Here is a 23,619-nt window from a genome sequence, read left to right as displayed (position 1 = left end):
CTTTGTGAGCAGAAAATATTTATAGATGGCACACCGTCAGACTCTTGCACAGATATCACATGTATAAATACCACTAGAGCAGTTTACAGAAGAATGGGTGCTAGGATCCTGTTTGGTCAACTGGACACTGACAAAGTGTAAAGATCTTTAGAGTCCCAAAGCATGGGCCTCCATTGTCACCTGCTTTCCTTTTGCAAACACTTTTGAACATCCAGCATGCAAGATCAAGCAAGAATCTATAAAAATTAAATTCCAAGAATGACTACCAAGGAGTGTACTACATGCTGATCATCTTTTGACCAACTCGGAAAATATTTGTCATCTCTTAAAAGAAACTCAAGAAAACAATCGAGTAGGGAAAATATATGGTTACAATATCAGTGTAGAGAAAAGATACGTCATATCATAAAACTCAGAAAGATGACCTGAAATAAAATAATAAGAGTTAATATTTAGACAGTCATTTGAAGTGTAACACTTTAGAGGTGATGCATCAGTTCCAATCAGTTACACATAGATTTGTCGAGATTAAGAAATGGGTAACAGTTATGTGAATGAAACTAAGACTAAAATACATTATTCCACAGAAATCAACACTCTAAGGGCTCCCACGGTGGCTCCATGTTCAACAAGGGGTAATGTGTGGAAACTGGCCAAGCCAAGAAAATAAAGTTCAACTCATCTACTGCACCTTAAACTCCTGCAATGATTTACTGAAATTCATAGAGCTATCATACATAATTTCATGCAACCTACCATGGGATTTTAAGACTTCCTCACAGATATGGCAGGATGCCATCTGCATCCCTCGTAAGGAAATTGGGTGACTCAGATGAGAGATTTGAAGGTTAACTAAACACTCCTAACCAGGAAATACGAGCAGTGAGAACAAATACATGTGTTACCAGCCTTGCACATATATATAGTGGAATATACGGTTTCCAAAGGCAGCTGCATAGGCCTCTTCAAAAGAAAAATAGATCTTTATGAAGAGTATTATGAAAGAAAGCCTTAAAGCCAAGGAGAAAAACAAAAGAAGTGATGGGTGGGATGCTTGACTTATTCTCACCAATTATTGGGCCGCATTCCAATCCATCGTGTTTTGTCCACCATGCCATCCAAGACATGAACGATTCCTATTCCTCTAAACCTAAAGAGGTTTTGAAGGACTATAACCACCTAATAAGAAATGCTACCGAGGGAAATGATACCCTAATGCAACTGCTAGTACAAGTCACATACTGAGAAGCCAAAATTCCTGTACCAAATTGCAGTGGTAGGATAAGTAATATCCTATGTCCTTTGACCCCTGATGACCTCATAAATCTCATGCCTTGTTCCCCAAGTACTCAATTGTTTTCTGTTTGCTGCCAGTGAAGAAGTGGGAACTAACAAAAGTAAATGAGGCTATTAGAACGCAGTTTAATTTTAGATCCTAAAGCTGTCTTCCAGGCCCTTAAAGCAGAACAATCAGCGTGCCTTGGAAAGTATATGTTTTTCTACTACATAATAATATTCCTAAAATATCTATATTTTCAGCTCTTTAAACCTTGACTCTCTCCAGCAAGACAGATGAAACGTATCTAAACAAGCATTTTCAATGCAACGGATCTCGCATTTGCATACAATTTCACCTTTTTAAATTTAGGTAAATTTGACTTGCTGAAATGTAACTTCAGCTGAGGTATTTAAGGCAGTGCATAATTATCGGATGTGTTAAATACAGCCAAACTCGTAACTCCAACCGGTTCATAAACAGGGGTTTACACATGGGTCGGAATTAACCGACCCACTCATATTCACGCCCAAAATCTTACTCGAAGCAGCACATCCAGTGCTTTGGCATATAATGACTTCATTCTATGGGGCTAAATCTGAGGATAGGATGTCTCTACATCTGTGTGGTCTATCCCTTGACAAAAATATTACATCGGCTACTACTTATCATTAACCTTGGTGGATATGGATTTAAGAACAGTAAATACATACTTACCTTGATGATGCAGTGGTAGGCAGTGTGGTTGATGCACTATTTGTTATGTCGATGTTGTTAACCTCAACATAGTGAAATACATCCACAGATAATCATGTGGAGATGCATAGCCTTCAAACAAATTGTTTTTTTTTCATTAATTACATAACCTAAACAATAGAGTGAAATACATTTATACAGATGCACTTAACTGTATTTACTGACACTGATATAATTAAGTTATACAGTGAAAATGTGCAGCTGCAATCACAGCTGAAGGGTGATAGCCGAGTGCCTAAATATATCCAAAGGAGAGTAAGTGAAGTGCACAAGCTGTCATTGACTGTAAGACAATCTCGGGCAGACAGGGAAACTGAGCTCGCGCGGAGCTTCCGCTGTGGTTTCTGCGCTGTACAGTAAGAAGCAGCGCGAGGCCTCCCGAGGCTCTAGTCAAAAGGTTGTAGACAGATGTTCAGTTTCTTGGAGTCCAGCGAAAATGCATTCAGGTCAGACGCGAAGGTTATTCGCCTCAGCACCAAGGGACCTGGAAGAGGAAACGCATTTGCTGTGTGACCTCTTCGAGCAGATAGAACATATCTGCGACTTGATGCGCAACATGGGACGGAATACAAAGCGAAACAGAGCTTCCCTGTTTTAGTGTTTTCTAAGCTGTCTCCAAAGTATTCGGCCAAGTGTACTGCACTGACAATAAAGAAATGCAAAATGCTGCAAGTCAAATATATGTTTGCCGAAAATGCTTATTTAAAGTCAGATACCAGAAAACGTATGTCTGAGTATTTCAGAACTGTACCTATGACTAATCTAAGAACAACTCTTTCTAAGTGTTTATGAATTGTTTTTTATTAGAGAGACTGCAATCTGTAGGTACTGGGAGGTAACAGTGATGTGTGTCCTTGTTTCTGAGACACGGAATGGATGTTGGTATTTTAAAGCACACGCCAAACACTTTGCTCAAAGAATTGCGGGTAGTGAGTATTTACAGGTGACAGAAAATGAATAATCGTCATTTGGTGACTGTCCTCCAATGAGTCTGTGGCTTTCTCACTTTCGCATTTGCCACTGTATTGTCTGATGTAATCGGCATAATGTGACAAAGATTTACTTTACGTTAGTTCACCAAAAGGTCGATATTGTACTTACTGAAAGTAAGCAGTGAAAACCTGAAGTGAAGATTTGAAAGTAGATTGCATATTTCAAAATGAGTTCAAATGCTTGAAAGCTGGAGTTCGGAGTTAGTCTGGGTCACTGGCATTGTGGCAAGGGATGGCCAAATTGGGCAGGGTTGGCTGATTTATGCAGTAAGAAAAGGCAAATTATGCAGTACAATGTGGCACATTTTGTGATGGTATTACTTCATTATTTTGTCATTTTTATCCTTATTTAACACTGAACATTGGTTGCACCTCATTAGTACCAGTTTAACACCCAAATATAGCAATAAGCAACAGAAAAGTGACTAGTCAACCTTTGTGAAGGGCCATCCACTGCGCGACAATACGTGTCGCTGCGTTTTAGAAAATAACTTTTATGTTCAAATCTGCAGGTTATGCAGCAGATGTTTGATTGTGTGGCAAATGCGTCAAATCTATAACTATGCAAAAAGTGCCACAGCTGCACAATCGCATAATTGCAGTGGCACTGGGTATATAGTGGAGGATAGAAAGCAAGTGGAAGTCCCACAATAAAATCAAACATTATCAAAGTCAAAATGTCGGACTCATAATTGAAGGTTTCTCAATGCTTCAGTCCAATCAGTATTCCAATGTCCATGCACCCAGTCATTCATCCTTGCATTGATGCATCGATTCATCCTCCTATTGCCTCATTCTTGAATTCACCTGCTCGTCCAGACACAATCATGCACACCCAAACTCACCAAACACCAAAGAGTCACTTTCAGTCATCAGCCAAGTGTAGTGGTTTTTCTGCTGCTCTGTTAGGAGTGTGAGCGTGCTATCTGTAGTATGTGGCTGCTAGTCTGCGAGGGGTGCTATTAACAATGGTAGTTTGTGACTGCTAGTCTGTAAGAGGTAACAGAATGCTTCTGGTAGTGTGTGACTACTCCTCTGATGGGTATGGAAGTGTTGCCAGTAGTGCAAGACTGGTAGTGTGTGAGACGCAGAAGAATAATTCGGGTACCATGTGACTGGCATTATATTAGATGTGTGAAAGTGCTTCCAGTACTTTGTGGCTGCTAGTCTGTGAGGGGTGAGAGAGTGCTGTTGGTGTTTAGGTTTGTTTGCTTTTCCACAATAATGGCATTAACATTCTCATATTTTCAATGATGGCTTGGTTGAAGACACGCTTTGTACTTTTTATTATTCATTGTCTGTTTTGTCTAATGAGGCTGCCACAGAATGTAGGTTGGAGGCCTTAATGGCCCAGGCTGTCCATTTATTTGCTTTTGAGAACAACTGCAGAGTGACATCTGACAGGCTGGCCCTACTACCAAAGCCACCCCATATTGGTACTCACATTATGTGCGCAATCAGTTGTATTTGCTGGTATCCCCAAACTCCATATACATCTGTGAACAGAATTTCAGGCCGTTTCCCCAGGTTAATTAGACTCACAGCTACTCGTCCTCTTATTTGTGTCTCTGCCTTTAGTCTCCTCTAAACAGATCCACCACAGTTACTAGCAACTGCTCTCCATGGTTAACATTGGGCTCAGGGCACTAATCACAAAGTCACTTCAGATCTCTTGTATGTGTGCATGCACTAAACAAGTGTGCAGGAAAGTGTCCTTCATGTGTTTGTGTGTGGTACGATGAGCGTTAATAGTGCGATTGGGTCACCAGCAGACAAGATCAATATATTATATGTGCGCTACCGAGCAAATATTCGGCATACAACACCCAGCAACCTATGCCATATGCTACAGTGTCATTACATTTGGTTGTGGTAGCCATCTTAGGAGACGTTAACCTCCAGTACACCCATCCACATTGTACCTGCCCAGCTGCTGCTGGCACAAACAGCATGACACACTATTCCTGTGTGGCACTGCAGCTGTTGAATCTTGTTGTGCCACAGCAGGTGGCGCTGGGTTAGATGGATAGTCGAAGGAATGATTTTGTTCCTGCATTTACTGCAGGAATGTAAAAAGTGGTTTGGAGTGGCAGGGCAATAAGGTAACAGTGGACTCCAGTTGTGACTGTTGGAGTGTTTTCCCTCTGTTGTCCTCGATTCACCTTCAATCAATCAATCAATCAATCAAACTGCATTTGTAAAGCGCAACACTGTCACCCCAAAAGGTATCTGGGTGCTGAGTCTCCACTGAAGAGCCAGATCTTGAGTCTCTTATGGACACCTGCCAGCGAGGGGGCCGTTTGGAGCGGGAGGGGAAGTTCGTTACAGGTCTTGGCAGAAATGTATGAGAAGGAGCGACCACCGCTGTGTCTGAGACGGATGTTGGGGGAGTGTGCAAGGGTGAGTGAAGAGGAGCGCAGATGTCTAGAGAGTTAGTGGAAGTTCAGTCGATGGTTAATGCAAACAGGTCCTAGGTTCATAGAGTGCTTTGTAGGTATGCATAAGGATCTTAAACTGGCATCTCCACTGGATGGGGAGCCTTCCTATTAGATGCTGGCAGTGCCTTACTAAATAGCCTCTCAGACTCCGCTCTACCCCTATTGAGGGTATACTACATTCTGCATCATGCCTCATCTATGCTCTGAGGAACTATGACCACATCACACCCACCCTGGAACTCCACTGCCTCCCTCTGATCCTCATTATCTTCAAAACCAGGTGCATTCAGCCAGCACCTCTGCCTATCTGGCGAACAAGTTCATTATCTCCAGTGAACTTGTTAGCCAGATCGGCAGGGTGGCTCCACTGGCTCTCAGCACACCTGCTATCAGGACACCATCAGCCCGGAGAGAAAGAAATATAAAAAATTAAATGGAAGAACTAAGGGGCTTATTTACATGCCCCTTGCACGGCTGGTGCATCACTTTCTCCCACAGAAAAAGTGATGCTTTGGTGGTGCAAGTGGCTTGTAAGTAAGACCCTAAGGGCCTGATTCTAACTTTGGAGGACGGTGTTAAACCGTCCCAAAAGTGGCGGATATACCACCTACCGTATTACGAGTTCCATAGGATATAATGGACTCGTAATACGGTAGGTGGTATATCCGCCACTTTTGGGACGGTTTAACACCGTCCTCCAAAGTTAGAATCAGGCCCTAAGTCTTTTGCATCGATACACCCAGGATTGGGACACAATTCTTGCATGCATTAATGCCAACCCTGCTTCAATTTAGGAAAGAGATGAAGATAAATATCTTTAAAAACAGTAACTCACCATGCAGAACAGACCACTTATGCTAAAAAAAAAACAGCTACCTCTTCAATATTTTTTTACTGTATCATTGCTTTTGACCTTGTACAGTGCTAAGCTGCCTACTGGTTAGGCATACACTATACAAATATAAAATAGAGGCATATAGAAAAACACACTAGTCTCATACTGAGCACCATACATCAAATACATTTGGTACTTGACCCTCAAGTTTGCAAGGCAGAATAGTCGAAGGCCTAAAAAGAGAAGTGATAAGGGCTGGAAATGCAGAACTTTGCAAACACACAATAACATTAAATTAATTAAAATAAAATACAGCCAGTGCTTTTACTGTTAAAAAGAAAAAAACACTTTAATTTACAAACAACTAAATACTAAACATAAAATTACAAATGTGCACAATGAAAACCAGAACTCTCTAGCCAATCCTGGTTTAAGAAAATCTCTTGGTATTAAACAATATGAAGCCCACTCTGATGATGTTTGCCGTCGAGCTTACATTGTAAAACCCATTTGCATTGTGTTTGTCAAAGACTTTGTAATAGAAAGTGTTAGACCTAACAGTCTTATGGTGGCCTTCCTCCAACTTTTTGCCTCCTTCCCTCCATTTTTCTGATCACACTTTTGCTGGTTTTACCACTGCTATCCCCTAAATATAGTAACATTGACATATTCAATTTACCTATAAGTCCCTAGTAAAGTGCACTATGCGTGCCCAAGGCCTGTAAATTAAATGCTACTAGTGGGCCTATGCCTGCAGCACAGATTGTGCCACCCACATAAGTAGCCTGCCACTGCCACCCATATAAGTGGCCTGTCCTTGCAAGGCCTGTGTGGGAAGTCTGTCTGCCACCTCGACTCTCATGTAAGACCCTTTGCCAAGCCTCAAAAAACCCTTTTTATTATGCATGTCACCTCTAAGTTAGGCCTTATGTGACACACTGGGCAGGGTGCCTTGTAGGTAAAAGGCAGGACATGTAATATTAATTTTTACCTGGTCTGGTAGTGAAAACTCCCAAAGTAATTTTTTATTATTGGAAAACCTGATCTTCTCATAGACCAGCATTGGAGAATCCTTGCAAAGCTTTTAAGCTGTAATCTCTGAGAGGAGAGGAGTCATTACCTCATCCTTCATATGATTGGAATGGTAATGAAAAATCCTCTTTATTGGTCTGGTTGGATTTGACGTTACTATTTTAGAAATGTCACTTTTAGAAAGTAGCCATTTCTCTGCTCTTGCTGCTTTATGTGCCTTACAGCCTATCTACAATCCACGTCTGGTATGTGGTGGGTGACAGCTCCCCTTGTGCATTCCATCCAGACAGCCATAAACACAGGACACTCAGCTGCATCTCCATTTATCTGCATACTGATGGGTCTTCCTGGGCACAAATGGTGGAGGGACTCACACTTAGATTTCAAAGTGTAGTGGCCTGACCACAGACAAGGGACCGATGACCCCACAGATAACCTGACAGACAGGACAGGGCTGAAAGGGAACTGGTACATTTCAAACCACTCTTTCAAGTGTCCCCCACTTCAAAGTCACATTTGGGTATAAGAACTGGGACTCTGACCCTCTCAAATCAGACAATACTGGACCAGAAACTGAAGCTCGGTCTGCAGAACTGCTGGGCAGCGAAAATAACTAATCTGGACTGCTTTCCTGAAAGGACTGCTCTACTTCCTGTTGCCCAGCTGCCTGCTGCTCTCTGATCCTGCAAGAAGGACTCTGCCCTTTTTGTTACCAAAAGTGATCTCCAAGGACTTGCTGGCTTGTCCCCTGTTTTTCCAGAGGTCTCAGGGACATCAAAGATCTCGTGAATGGTGCTTCATCAGCCCTAGCACTGCTCTGACCAGGTGAAACCTTGTTATGGACCATCTGTAGCGAGTGCAGTGCTTCTTGCAGCCCCTGTGAAGTTGCGCCTAGTGTCACGGACTAATGCTAGTGAATGCAATGCCTCTCTGCAGCCCCTGCACCACTTTCCTCATTTTGTGCCATGATACCACAGATTTTTGTCAGTGAGTGTGGAGCCTCTCTGCTTCCCGCGCCACTCTTCTTAAGTTTTGCTTACTTCCGTAGGTCATCCTCATCTAGTGCAGGCCTCTTCACATCCCATGAGCCACAGGCCCAAGAGTTGTGTCCACTGCTGTGGATTCCTGCTATGAGCACAGTACCTCTTTGCAGCCCCTGCGTCGCTCTACAGCTGTAGTGCTGATGGAACCTAAGTCCCCTCTTGTGAGTATGGGCCCGCCCACACCCTCTGAACCTCTCTGCAGCCGGACCTCCACCTTGTGAACTGTGAAGAGCATCTCCAGAGGAGTTTGTTTGCTCACAGATCTTGTCCGGAGCCGAGTTCCGAGTGCGGCTGCACATCCAGCACAGGTACTGATTTACTCAAGGCCCGTGGGCTCTGTCACCTGCCCTCTCCCCAGCACCCATTCCCAGTCTCTAGGCCTGTACTTTAACTATACTGTAACACTCCTAAAAGGAGTACACAGGTTTGCAAAGCATTATGGGGATACCTTTACTAAAGACTATCCACTGGTCTACCTTTAGTGGATCTGTATTGTCTTGGTCTACGTTCCTTCAGATAAATAACTTTTAATTTTCTAATTTTGTGTGGAGTCATTTTTTGCAGTGTTTCACTGTATTGCTGTATGAGTTACTGCACACATTCTTTACATATTGCCTTCTAAGGTAGGCCTAACTGCTCTGTGCCAAGCTACCCGAGGGTGAAAGGATAATTTAGTTTGTTTTGCCCTGATTAGAATTGTGGTCCCTACTTGGAAAGGGTGCATACCTCATCTAACCAGAAACCGTGGTTTCTAACAGAAAGCTTTCTTACAATTGCATTTGTCAATTCAGATTTCTTCCAACTGCATTTCTAAATTCACAATGTGAAACGTATTCATACAATAGTTGTCACAGGATTACACCATGCAAAGCCAATTTCTACTGTACTATATTCAGGGTCTGTCATAACAATGCCTCTGTCAATTATGAGCAATGGAACTACTTTAGAGCCAGGCTAACATAACGTTTGCCAAAAGGAATGCCCTTGAAGAAGATCATAAAGGAACAGAGAAAAAGCCTATCTCCTTTACTAACGTCCAGTTCTTTTTTGTGATTAGATGATCTCGGGTAACAGAGATCATCCAATATAATCATCTAATTTGTCTCCAGCCAGATCTAAAAATGTAATATGAACATAGCAAGATATTTGGTAACATAAAAGGAAAATGAGGGGTTTCAGTGGCTTGTCAGATGCATTAATTTGCCATGTGTATTGTGAAATTTCAGGTGAAGCACGGTAAGCCTTAATGTCCATTACATTCTGATATTGTCTTTTCCACATTACAGTTAATGTGAAAAGGTAAATACCAAAAAAAGGCAGGGCAGTAGAAGAATATTGTAGTTTTCAATGTGTTCACTGTAAGAAAACAATCTATCAGTAGGAACAAAAACAGAATATTTATCAGCTTCGTGTATATTGCAATAACCATATACCAAAGGTTCAACTACTGTTAAAGGACAAGCAGCACGTCTGTACTCAACACTTGATCAAACAATCAGAATCACCAATGGAGAAGAGGGTACTCCAAAGACTGTCCTAACATTTCCTTAATAAACACATTTTACCAGTCAATCAAGAGATGAGACTCTTCCAATGCATCTGAGACTTCTCGATGTATATTAAGATCCAGGCATTAAAATAGTGATAACACGTTTTCTGTGAGTAAGATCAGCATCATCACAGGTATTATCATGCTTTAGCTACTAACAAGTGCTTTTAAAGGAACTGTGGTTCTATATATACCACCCTCCACTACCTGCATGAAACACTGATAACGGGGGGGGCTAATACACAGCTTTTCTGGATCCTAAAACTGCTCCTATTGAGACGCAGAACAGCACAGTCAGGTCATTGTCTCTGCTCCTTCTCCTTCTCCTTCTCCTTCCTACTGAAGCAACGGGCCATGCTTATGCTTTCATCCAACGTGTTCATGTTTGTTAGTCATTCCACCACCCTGCTTTGCAATGCTCTTTTCATTTTATGGGGAAGCTGGGAATGTGTTGGAGTGGATGAGTCAGATGACTCACGGGAAAGTAGCAGGGGTCAAAAAGGCAAAGCCAGTGTGACTTACTTCGTGGTTGTAGTTCCTCCCCCTTTATCGAAAGGTCTCTGCCAAAGAAGTGTCCAAGGAGGAGAGTGTAAGAGACATCGGAGTGAGAGAGTGATGCTTTTGCTGCTGGTATTGCACCCACAAGGAAGTGTTCCCTCAGATAAGTGTTGCTGTGATGCCATGAAGTTTCATAGGACACCAGCCCTGATGCCCAGATTACAGACAAAGGGGCTATTGAGGTGTAGAGAACTATGTCAAAGCTGTAATGTGCATAAATACACTATTTACTTAAAGGCTTCACTCTGGCTTATTGTTTGGATACATTATTCACAGTCAAGAATGTTATTTATAGATTTTTGGAACATGGCAAAAGGTGATAGACTAAAAGCAACATAGGATAAGGCCAAAGAGGTTCTGATTAGATCAGAATGTGAACTGCTGGTTTACATTCTCTCTCTATCTCTAAAGTTTATAATGACATGCCTCAGGCCTGCCATTGCAGAACCTGTGTGTGCAGTTTGAAACTACCATGTCGACCTGGCAAAATGAACCTTTTGCCAGGCCAAAACCTTCCTTTTTAATACATATACACCACTTTAAAGGTAGGCCCAATGCAGCCCCAATGGCAGAGTGCAGTGTATTTAAAAAGGTGGGCATGTACTTTTAGGTTTTACATCTCCTGGTTGTGAAGAACTATTACATTCATTTTTCACTACTGCAAGGTCTATCTCTCCCATAGAATAACATTAGAGCTGCCTTATAAACTTTTACCCTACACTTGAGAAAAAATACATTTCCCAAGGTTGGTGTCTCTGGAATTACAATTTTAAAGGATATCTTATGGTGAAGTCCGATTTTGAATTGCAATTCTGAAAATGCCACTTTCAGAAATTTGGCATTTTCTTACTTTAACCATTTGGAGCCTGTCTCTGCTCAAATGTCTGGGGTGGGGTGAGAACTGGGCTATGTGTATTCCTTCTAGACAGCCACACACAGTGACCTGAAGGTCATTGATGGTCATCCTGGGCAGGATCAGAAGGAAGAGCTGTGCACAGCCTCACTTACACCTGAGTAGGCTGCATCCTGTCTACACACAAAGGGCTTTATAACCCCTTGTAGTACGTCTGGAGCCAGGGCAGGAAGGACAGGTACTCTGTGCACTTCAAAGGTATGTCTTTGAAGTTTCCTCCACTTCAAAGGCCCAACTGGGTATAAGTACCGGACCTCTGACACCACCACTTCAGTACACTCTTGGACGTGTCAACACCCTTGCCAGGAAGGACTGCTCTGTTGCTGAAGGACTGCCTGTGTGCTGGACTGCTACTCTGCTGGACTCCTGCCTTGCTGTGCCTACCTGCTGCCCTCTTGCCTAGGAGTGAGAAGGACGGGATCTGAATCTCTCCAACCCAGAGTGATTCCAAGATCTAGTTGTCTGGCCTGCTGATCTGAAATCTCAGGGATTTAAAAGACTTCCAACCTCCCTTTTTCTGTACCTGGACTCTGCCATCTGAGTCTTCCCTTCCAAGTGGTGCCACCCCAGTCTTCGACCTTTGGAAATGGCCCTAAGATGCTTGCGCCAGTGAAACCATTGCATCCTCTGCTGTGGGAGTAGAACTGACTCATCACCACTACTGCATGGGCTGGAACTGAGGCAACAGACTCTCATCGCCGCACCTTGGGACCGGCATATCACCTTCGGAACTGCCACTGTGCAACGCCCCCCTCCAGTGAAAACTCCTCTTATCCCTTTTCAACAGCAGCCTCAGCAACAAAGCTGAACCTCGATCGCCGCTACCATGTGGTTTGGAACCAACACGTTGTCTCAACTGCACCATGCATCCATGACACCGGGTCTTCGCACTGCAAGCTCTGTTGAAAGAATCCATGACTTCTACACATCATGATCTCGCACCGCAGCCTCATCTCAGAACTGATGCATCGCCACAGCTGCATGACCCATCTTTGTTTCAGACCTATGTAATGCTCTGCAACCAGGATCTAGGATACTTTGGTTTAGAGGGCCTAACTGGGTGCCTGTAGCTGGCCTGCACTCCATTGCAGTCTGCTTGAACCTTTGACTTTGTCCCAGTCTGGCACGTGCAGATATCCCGGGTTGGCGCTTCATGCTTCAAAGCGCTGTTTTACAGTTTATTCTTCGAAAATTCATAACTCATGTTCTACTTATTGGATTTTTGTTACTATTTTCTTATTTTATTTATTAAGTTCTATTTTTCTAACCTTGTGGGGGGTCCTTTTTGTGTGGTGTTTTCACAGTTTTACTGTTTGAAGTGTTGTACAAATACTTTACACATTGCCTTCAAGTTAAGCCTGACTAGTCTGTGCCAAGCAACTAGAGGGTGAGCACAGGTTAAGCTGAGGTTTAATTGGTCCTTACCCTGACAATAATTGTGGTTGCTGCTTGACCAGGGCCCATACCCCAGTCAACTAGCAACCCAATTTCACACACAAATGAAGGATTGAAGAACGGAAGGTTGCCTACCATGATACACTCAACTCAATTTGGTTTAGAAAATATGAGGGTGTCTACTGAGAATATACTCCAACTGCATGTTTAATATAGCATATCTGAGAGCTCATTTATCCCTTATAAATTCAAGCGAAATTTTGCAAGTGAACTGCTGGCCTTTGACCAGGACCTGCATCCAACCCTCCATGGGTGATCAACCCCTTCTGTGCGCAATGCGCAGAAGGGGTTGGCCACAGGGCCTGACCTTCGCCAGGCTAAGCACCCAACCCTACAAGTGTGGCCAACTCCCACTGTCCACAACCTGCAGCTATGTGCAGTGGTGGTTGTCTAAGGGGGTTGCCTTTATGCAGGACCTACTTCAAAGCATTCATAAGTGGTGATCACCCCACTGCACATAATCCTCAGTCCTGCGTAGTGGGGCTTAGATCCCATGCCTGGCCTATCGTCAGATCCTACACCTGCAAGGGAAACCAACCCCACTGCTTTCAGCCTTCAGCTATGTACAGCAGAGGTTGTCAAGAAGACCTGACCATAAGCTAGGGTCAGCATTAATTCTTCTGCAGACAGTCAGCCCCAGCAGCATACAACCACAGGCCCCTTTGTTATAAAAGATTTACAGCTCACATTTCTACTATCAACAGCAGTGTCATACTTAATGTCATCAGTGAAGTAGTCACTAATGTACTTTGAGATGTCATCAGTGAGTGAGTGATAGCAAGTGTAAGGTAATAAGCAGTGCGTTATGGGTGCATTATTTATGGTTAGCTTATTGAACTATCAATGGTGAATTGCAGAAATCTTTAGGTTTTGTTTTGTAACTATAACTGCGCTCTGTTACGTTTCAGTGAATTTCTGATTTTTAAAAATATTTTAAGGTCTCATAACCAAAGCTAACCATAAATTCACTTTAGCCTTTGTTTGTTTTCACTGAATTTCATCATAAACCAAAGTCAACTGTGAAGCCTCATTTCTTACAGCCAAACTGCAATGTGCACATCCTTTGGCCATGTGCCACATGGGTTAGCTGCCAATGGCAGGTTGCCCGCAGGGATGATTGCCTACCCATGGAAGGTAGGGTGCATAGTTTAGCCTGCAGACAACACCCTCTGCAGATGGCTGAAGGCCTTGCATAATTGGGTTGGGCCACCAACTGAGGGTTGGGTGTATTCCCTTGCCAAAGGCTAGGCATGAGACCAACCTTTACTGTGATTAGTTAAAGGTAGGGGTTGTCTACCTGTGCAGGGTTGAACTCAGGGCCTGGATGTAGGTCATGACTTGCAACGAGCCTCCATTGCACACAGTGGAAGGCCATACACAGTGGGGGTTGGCGTTAGGGCCTAAATAAAGACCAGATCCAGTGGCCAGCCTTAAAACACACAGCCAAAGATTGTGTACTGCATGGATTGTCCACTTACAAGGTTTCAGCACTGGGCCTGACAATGCAGCTAATCTCTGCTGTACATGGCTACAGGCAGAGTATTGTTAGTTCTAGAAACATACATTAGGGTTTTAAAACCTATCTAAGTATAACTTCGATTTAACCTTTGTTTTTCAGTGAATTTTTTGATGGGTGTTTGATCAATAATCACAATTAACTGCTCCGTACGCATAAATTACTATTTACTGCTAACCCCCACTGCGTACAGTAGTGGCTGGCAGCCTGCACAAAGTTGACACAGGGAGGAATGGCCTCCAATGGAGGGGAGGATGGCGGGCCTTGCCACAGATAAAGCCCGCTAAAAAGCCCTCCATTTTGGGTGCTAAGTAGTGGATCAAAATTTTGCATGCAGGTGATTTGGTCCTTTACATCTCACCTTGAAAGTTCTTCAAAATGACACTGATACAATAGAAAACACGCTTGACAGAAGTTTCAAACCATCAACGTTAAGAAAACTGAATTCATGATCTTGAGCGAAAAACGACGAGCATGCCTAAGTGTCTGAAATCTGTTTCTTTGTAGTTGTCATAAATCAAAACCTCATGATTTTTTTCGAATAGATGATGTCAAAATGCACAGCAGCATTGAAAGCATCTGCAAGGCAAAATTACCTTCGATATTAAACTATGAGATAGAGATTTTAGAGTCAGCAAATGTTAGCAGGGGTATAGAAATATTATTTAATGGAAAACATCTAAGGTAAGCGACTGAAACTAAGATTCATGAAAATATTAGCAAACATCGTTTACCATTATTTTAAGAAATGCATAGTTCTTTTAAGAGGTGTTTGATGACGCATACTATTGAGCTGATTTACAAGAGGATTTATGAGTACAGGAAGTAGTATAATAGGAGTTTAGGTACTTTTTATATGCCTTTGAGAATCGATCCGAAAATGTCCAATTTCATGTGCATATTTTCATTCTTTTCACATTTTTGATGTTTAGAGGCCACATTGCAAAGTCATGTAGAAGTGTCCAAAGCAATACTTATTGTGTTAGACTATACATAATGCAAAATACCTTTATGACTATGCCGCCATTGAATACATGTGAAAAATAATGTAGTTTTTTTTTAGCACTAGAGATTGCTAATCGGAATTTCAAACAATACATTTCAAATCCTTTACATCAATTACTAAGTTCTGCAAGGCTGCACTGCAGTTACATTAGAGACCTTGATTTCTAAGCACCCAAATACAATGAGCAAGAGCAACAAAGAAAATAGTAATTCTGCAATCGTAGAATTACATTTACATCTGAGTGTGCATTTACTACTTTTTGGAATTAACAAAAATTGCCAGGAATATGCATGCAAAGCTGTGCCTTGCTCAGGGTTCTATGAGGATTTCCTTTTGATTTTCCACTTTGATCACCTTCCCGCTGTGCAGAGTTCTCCATGTCAGCGAACTCTACGCAGGAGGATTAGGATCCCATGGGCAAAGGCACAGGCTTTTTTTCTCAACAGGGAAAATATTATTCCCCATATAGAAACTATTTTCCCCTACAACTCTTCAACATTTAAGAGTGTTTCATTCTCTCCCGACCCTAGAAAGGGAGATGTGGCAACACTCTATCAGAGTAAAAATATGGCCCTTTCTATTGGAAAGTAGCATGTGAGAAGTTTCGGAATACTCACAAACATAATTGTGGGTGTTACCAACTTCTAAGGTTAACCAGGTCTTTGAATGCCTCTCAACAGCCTTATTTCCACACCTTGAGTAGGACTTACAGGTGCGAAGAACTACACCTTTGTAGTGGGGTATTCCACACACATGGAAAACAAAAGTTATGTGGAATGAAAAAATAAATGTTCCAATAACTCGAGAGCTATTTCTCTCATTAATATAGCAGCACAACTATGATTTTCTAATGGTTGTATTTAAGTATATTGTCAGAAATATCGACTGACATAAATATGGGGCCCTAAATATGGGTTACAAATATATGGTCCCATTGAGTGTATATTGTTTATTACTAACTGTCCTGGGATGATATGCTTGTAAACCATATGTAGGACTCAATATTTAGGTAAGACTAAGTTCTGGCTTCTACATTCTAGTATCATACTGCTTATTGCACTATATTTTTAGATCATGTTCGTTAGACCTGGCATTCTTGGCCATTTGTGGTTTCCCTGTAACTTTTGGCCTTCAGACCTCCTGTTCTTTGTTTTTGCTAACCTTAGGACTCTACACACTTACTACTGCTTCACCACTGTTAACCAGTGCTAAAGTGAATGTGCTCTTTCCTAATGCATGGCAAAATTTGCCTATCCCCAATTAGTACATTTAACATACTTGTTAGTTCCTAATAATTTGGCACTACATGTGCTCAGGGCCTGTAAATTAAATGCTGCCAGTGGACCTGCAGCACTGGTTTTGCCACCCACTTGAGTAAAACTTTGAACATGTCTCAGGCATGCGATAGCAGAGTCTATCTGTGCAGTTTAAACTATGATTTCAACCTGGTAAAATAAACCTTATACCAGGCCCAACCCTTCCTTCATAATACATATGTCACCCCCTAGGGTAGGTCCTGGACATCCCAGAGGGCAGGACTTTTATGTTTTACATGCCCTGGTTATGAAAAACTCTTACATTTGTTTTTCACTACTGCAAGGCCTATCTCTCCCATAAGATAACATTGGAGTTGCCTTGTTACATTCTATAACTGTAATTTCCAAATGGGAAGAGATTAGCAGTTCGTGTTTGGTGTCTCTAGAATCAAAATTTAAATTCTTAACTCATAATAAAGTCATATTTTAAATTGCAATTCTGAAATGCCACTATTAGGAAGCTGACGTGTTTGCCTTAGCCATTTGGTGCCTGCAGCCAGTCTCTGGGTCACATGACTGTGTGTGGAAGACAGTTGGGCCCATATTTATACTTTTTGTGCACTGTGGTTGCATCATCTTTTGATGCAAAAGCAGCACAAACGTACAAAATACAATTATATATTGTAAGTTTCTGCCACTTTTGCGTCAAAAAATGACTCAAATGCAGTGCTAAAAAAGTATAAGTATAGGCCTTGGACTTTGTGTATTCCTCTTAAACAGCCACGCACAATGGAAGCTTAGGTGTGAGTGACTGGGCCATCACTAGCAAGATCGGAGGGAGTAAAGCCCACTTACACTTGAATAGGCTGTGTCCTGCTTCCACACACAGGGCATTATAGACCCTGTGGTTAGTCTACAGCCAGGGCCAGGCAGGCAGGCCCTCTGTGTATTTCAAAGGCATGCCTCTAGAAGCTTCTACCCACTTCAAAGGCACAACTGTGTATAAAAGAACGACCTCAGACACTAACTCTTTAGTACACGTCTGGACCTGTGGATACTCTACCAGTCTGAAGGACTGCTGTGCTGCAACAAAGATTACCACTTCGCTGGACTGCTGCTCTAAAGGAACTGCTGCCCTGATGTGCTGACAAGCTTCCTGCTGCCCTCGCATCTGGGGAAGAAGAACTGGGCCAGAAAACTAGGTCCCCAGGGTGACTCAAAGGCTAGTCTGCTGGCCTTATGATCTGAGCCAAAAGGACATAAAAGGCTGCCCAACCAACTGCTGGACACAGCTGCTGTCGCGCCGCGCGGTGCGGCGCGAGCCGAGAGCTCGACTCAAGCCGGGCGTTCGGCTCGGGCCGCGCACCGCGTTGCTAGGACGCGGCGCGCCCCCAGCCTCTCCTGCGCATTTCGAGGCCCCAGACTTGCATGGGGCCTCGTTCTACCTTCTGCTTTCCACTATACTAGGGGTCTATGACCCCTCTTACCTGTTATTTTTCGTTTCTTTTCCCTTCTTTCTTCTTTTTCTTCTTTTCTGCAGTCTTTTGTTGTGCCTTTCTTTATGTCTTTTCCCCCTTCCCAGATTCCTGTTCTTTCCCAGCATTCCTTGTTCCCTATTCTCTATGGTTCCTGTTCTATTCTGTTCTATGTGTTGTTTCCCTGTCTAAGATGGCGTCCTTTTACTTCCTGTGGGTCACTTCCTGTTTTTTAGTATATAAGGGCTGTGTTTTCTTCTTTCTTTGCGCTGCAACACTTTCTGCTCAGTTAGTGTCTTCGCTCCTGATTTCCTCTCCTGTGGGTTCTGGATTTCAGCATTCTGTGTTTCCTGACTTTTGCTCCTTTTGGATTCCTGTTTGTTTGTTCTTGTTTTTTCCAGGAATCTTCTCGTTTGGAGGTTTTTCCCCTTTTTCTAAGGGGTTTTTTCCTCAGGCGCTATTTTCTGAAGGGCACGGTCTGTTCTTGGCGTCTCCATTGCCTACAGCACCGTGGCTACCAGAAAGAGTCGCCCCTTTTTGGGCCCAAGCCGAACATTGAAGATCCACGCCACCCGGTCTGCAAATTCCAGGCGCAAGCAGCACGTGAGTCGTGACAGATTGCAGCGCCAACCCATTCCGACGTCCTCAAACACCATGGATGACACAGTGGCGGCTGCTGCAGATCCGGAACAATCTCTTTTGACCACGATTCAGCAACAAGCTCAGGAATTGCAACAACTACGCAATGAAAATGCTGCGTTACGACAGGCTTTGGCTCTCCGCACCAGTGATGTTCCAACTATCTCCGCTTCTACCCCTTGTTTCTCTGGTGAACCAACCAAGCTTCGCGAGTTCCTGGATGCATTAACAGTGTACTTCGCCTTCCGACCTACCCAATTCTCCCACGACAGGACCAAGGTGGGTTATCTTATCAGTGCCTTATCCGGTCCAGCCTTGGCCTGGGCAACCCCGATGGTGTCCTCCAACGACCCTGTATTGTCGGACTATTCCACCTTTGTGAGTCGCTTCAAACAGATGTTTAGCCGTCCTGGATTGGAAGCCTCTGCCGAAGAAGCCTTATGTGATATCCAACAAGGCTCGCAAGACGTCTTGCAATATATAACCCGTTTTCGTCAGCTGGCGGCAGAGACCACTTGGGTGGAACGTACTCTGGTAACTTTATTTCGTAGAGGACTCAAAGAAGAAATAAAGGATGAACTAGTACATTCTACCAGAGCGGAAGATCTTCGTGGCCTGATGGATCAAGCACTGTCCATCGAATATCGTCTTCAGGAACGGAAATCGGAAAAGAAAAGGAGTAGAGGGTTTTCCCAGCCAAGTAGCTCACGAGCTTGCCTGCAGCGTTCCGAGGAACCTCGCACTCCTGCTAGAGACATCGAAGGGGAACCCATGCAGGTGGATACTACCCGAGGTCCGCTCTCTGCTAGGGAACGAGAGGACAGACGCAAGAGAGGGTTGTGCCTGTACTGTGGTTCTGCTGGTCACATGCTTCGTACCTGTCCTGTACGTCCGCCCAGGCCTTCGGGAAACGCCACCTCCCGTCCTCTGTAAGAAGGGAGGGGACGGGATCTACAGCTATACCTTCCATCAGCTCCTTTAATGACAATACAACCGCCTTGTTCATTTTTCCTGTCCTGTTACAACTTCCTGACGGTCGTCAAGAAAAGACTATGGCATTACTAGATTGTGGTGCTAGTGGTATATACATGGACAAGACGTGGGCTGCTGCTCACCAAGTTCCTACACAAGCAAAAGAAGTACCCGAACAGGTACACACCGTGGATGGATCCTTGATATCCTCTGGTCCTGTAGACACCACTACCCTGATGTTAAGTCTACAGGTGGGAAACCATCAAGAACACATCTCCTTCGATCTTATCACGTCCCCCAGCCATACCATCATTCTTGGTATTCCGTGGTTTATCAGACATAACCCGTATATAAATTGGGTAACCCGAACAGTTTCTTTGTCTTCGCAATTTTGTCATGAGAACTGTTTTACTTCCGACAAGTATTGGTCTCCGAAAAGATCCTTAGATACTGAAGGTGCCACTGGTATGTCCATTAATACGGTCCAAGGGGTCCCAGACCACTATTTGGAGTTTCAGGATGTTTTCCGAAAACCGTCGAAACCTGTGCTACCTCCACATCGAGAATATGATTGTGCTATTCCATTGGAACCCGGCACAATTGTTCCTTTTGGGAGGATGTACTCTCTCACGGAACCCGAAAAGGAAGTTCTAAAAGAGTATCTGGACGAAAATATACAGAGTGGTCTTATTGTTCCATCGTCGTCTCCGGCTGGGGCTCCTCTCTTTTTTGTGCCCAAGAAGACAAAGGATCTTCGTCCTTGCCTGGATTTTCGAGGTCTGAATAAAATAACAATTAAAGACCGTTATCCTTTGCCTCTCATCAGGGACATACTAGAAGCTATCAGAGGGGCTCAACGTTTTACTAAATTAGATTTACGAGGAGCTTACCACCTTTTACGCATAAAAGAAGGCGACGAATGGAAGACAGCTTTCAGGACTCCATTTGGCCATTTTGAATATAGGGTTATGCCGTTTGGTCTCACTAATGCCCCCGCAATCTTCCAGAGATTTATGGACTCAGTGTTTTCAGACCTTCTGAATCAGACAGTCGTGATCTACCTAGATGATATTCTTATTTATTCTAGAAATCCGGAACTCCATTCTTCCCATGTGAAACAAGTTCTTCAAAGACTTCGTGCTCATCAACTATTTTGCAAACCAGAAAAATGTGAGTTCGACATGACGGAAGTCAAATATCTGGGCTATCATTTAAGTCCCACCGGCATAGCTATGGATCAAGAAAAGGTACAAGCTATCCTAGAGTGGCCTTCTCCTTCTTCCATAAAAGAAACACAATGTTTCCTAGGGTTAGCAAACTTCTATCGACAATTCATTCTAGACTTTGCCAGACAGACTAGCCACATAACTCACACCTTAAAAAAGGAAAATTTAAAGAAAGGGTTTGTCTGGACTGAGGCGGCTGAAGCAGCCTTTCAAGAATTAAAGAGAGCCTTCACCCAAGCCCCCATCTTGAGACATCCAGATACCACCAAACAATTTATAGTCGTAACTGATGCTTCTGAGAGAGCCATCGGAGCTGTCTTACTCCAACGACAAGAGGATGATGGTCTTGAACATCCTGTTTTATACTTGTCTCATATCCTTTCCACAGCTGAACAACACTATTCTGTACTGGAAAGGGAATTATTGGCTCTGAAAACAGCCTGCCTTGAGTGGAGACAGTTTCTGATGGGTTCCAAGGAACCATTTGAGGTGAGGACAGACCACCGTAACCTACAATGTTTACGAAATGTTGTATGCCAGAATAGTCGTCAGGCCCGCTGGGCCTTTTTCTTCAGTCAGTACGAATTTTTCATCACATATATTCCTGGATCTCAAAACATTCTGGCTGATGCTCTGTCTCGCCGATATCCAGAGTGTACTCCTTCCTCATCTCAGTATCTTCTGGAACCCAGTAAGATCATTGGAGTGACTCAGTCTTTCCTGGAAGAAGTACAACTGGAATACGCCAACCTATCGGACCACGATATAGAAGAACTAAGACCATTATTACATAAGAAACAAGGATATTTTTATTATCAAAACCTGATATTCCTCCCTACTAACAAGGTGCAAGATAAAGCATTACAAATGTGTCATGATTCACCTGTGGCTGGTCATAGAGGCATCAAGGCCACACAAGAACTTCTTTCACGATTTTTCTGGTGGCCTACCTGGAAACTGGATGTGGAAAGATACGTTCAGGCCTGTCCCATATGTGCCCAAATCAAGATACCCCATACCAGACCTGCAGGATTACTACAGCCTTTGCCCGTTCCACCGGCCCCATGGCATACCATCTCTACTGATTTGTTCACTCCCACCATCAGCAGGAAACCGGGTTATCATGGTCACTGTGGATTCTTTCACGAAGATGGCTCATTTCACTGCCCTGAAAAGGCTACCTACTTCTCAAGAACTAAGTCAAATATTCATTGATCATATCTTCCGTCTCCATGGACTTCCACATACCATAATATCTGATAGAGGACCTCAGTACATTTCCCGGTTTTGGAGGCATTTTTGTAAAACACTAAATATTAATAGAGCCCTGTCTTCAGGGTTCCATCCTCAGACCAACGGCCAGACCGAGCGTCTGAACCAAGGACTAGAGCAATATCTTCGATGCTTTTGCAATTCTACCCAAAGTAACTGGAACACTTACCTCTCTATAGCTGAATTTTCCTACAATAACTCAGTCCATAGTGCCTCCAAGGTCACTCCCTTTTTCTGTTCTTATGGTTTTCATCCTACCTCTTTTCCTACTTCTCCACAATCCAACTCTCCTCTACCCGCTATTACCTATTTCTCCAAACGCCTTCTCCAAATCCATAGACTAATTCGATCTAATTTGTTACATACCAAGAGATATATGAAGAAGGCTGCAGACAAGAGACGTGCAGCCAATCCAGACTATCATCCGCAAGATAAAGTTTGGCTCTCCTCCAAATTCTTACCCTCACGTCTTTCTCAAAATAAGTTCACACCTCGTTACTATGGGCCTTTCCGTATTCTTCAGTTGGTCAATCCTGTCACTGTCCGTCTTCACTTACCTCATACATGGAAGATTCATCCGGTCTTTCATGTTTCTCAGCTTAAACCTTATGTACCTGACCCTTACTCACGTCAGTTTCCTTGTCCTCCTCCGGTACTCGTGGATGATGTTCCTGAATATGAAGTACAGGAGATTTGTGATTCTCGTCTTTTTCACAAACGCCTTCAGTATCTGATTCACTGGAAGGGTTATCCTCTCAGTGAATGCTCTTGGGAAGATGCATCTTCCGTTCACGCACCTCTCCTGATTCAACGCTTTCACTGCTTATTTCCTCTCAAACCTGGACCTTCGGGAGGGGGACCTACGGTCGCGCGGTGCGGCGCGAGCCGAGAGCTCGACTCAAGCCGGGCGTTCGGCTCGGGCCGCGCACCGCGTTGCTAGGACGCGGCGCGCCCCCAGCCTCTCCTGCGCATTTCGAGGCCCCAGACTTGCATGGGGCATCGTTCTACCTTCTGCTTTCCACTATACTAGGGGTCTATGACCCCTCTTACCTGTTATTTTTCGTTTCTTTTCCCTTCTTTCTTCTTTTTCTTCTTTTCTGCAGTCTTTTGTTGTGCCTTTCTTTATGTCTTTTCCCCCTTCCCAGATTCCTGTTCTTTCCCAGCATTCCTTGTTCCCTATTCTCTATGGTTCCTGTTCTATTCTGTTCTATGTGTTGTTTCCCTGTCTAAGATGGCGTCCTTTTACTTCCTGTGGGTCACTTCCTGTTTTTTAGTATATAAGGGCTGTGTTTTCTTCTTTCTTTGCGCTGCAACACTTTCTGCTCAGTTAGTGTCTTCGCTCCTGATTTCCTCTCCTGTGGGTTCTGGATTTCAGCATTCTGTGTTTCCTGACTTTTGCTCCTTTTGGAT

Source organism: Pleurodeles waltl, chromosome 8 (assembly GCF_031143425.1).
Source record: "Pleurodeles waltl isolate 20211129_DDA chromosome 8, aPleWal1.hap1.20221129, whole genome shotgun sequence".
Taxonomy (NCBI): Eukaryota; Metazoa; Chordata; class Amphibia; order Caudata; family Salamandridae; genus Pleurodeles; species Pleurodeles waltl.
This window is presented reverse-complemented; position numbering follows the sequence as displayed.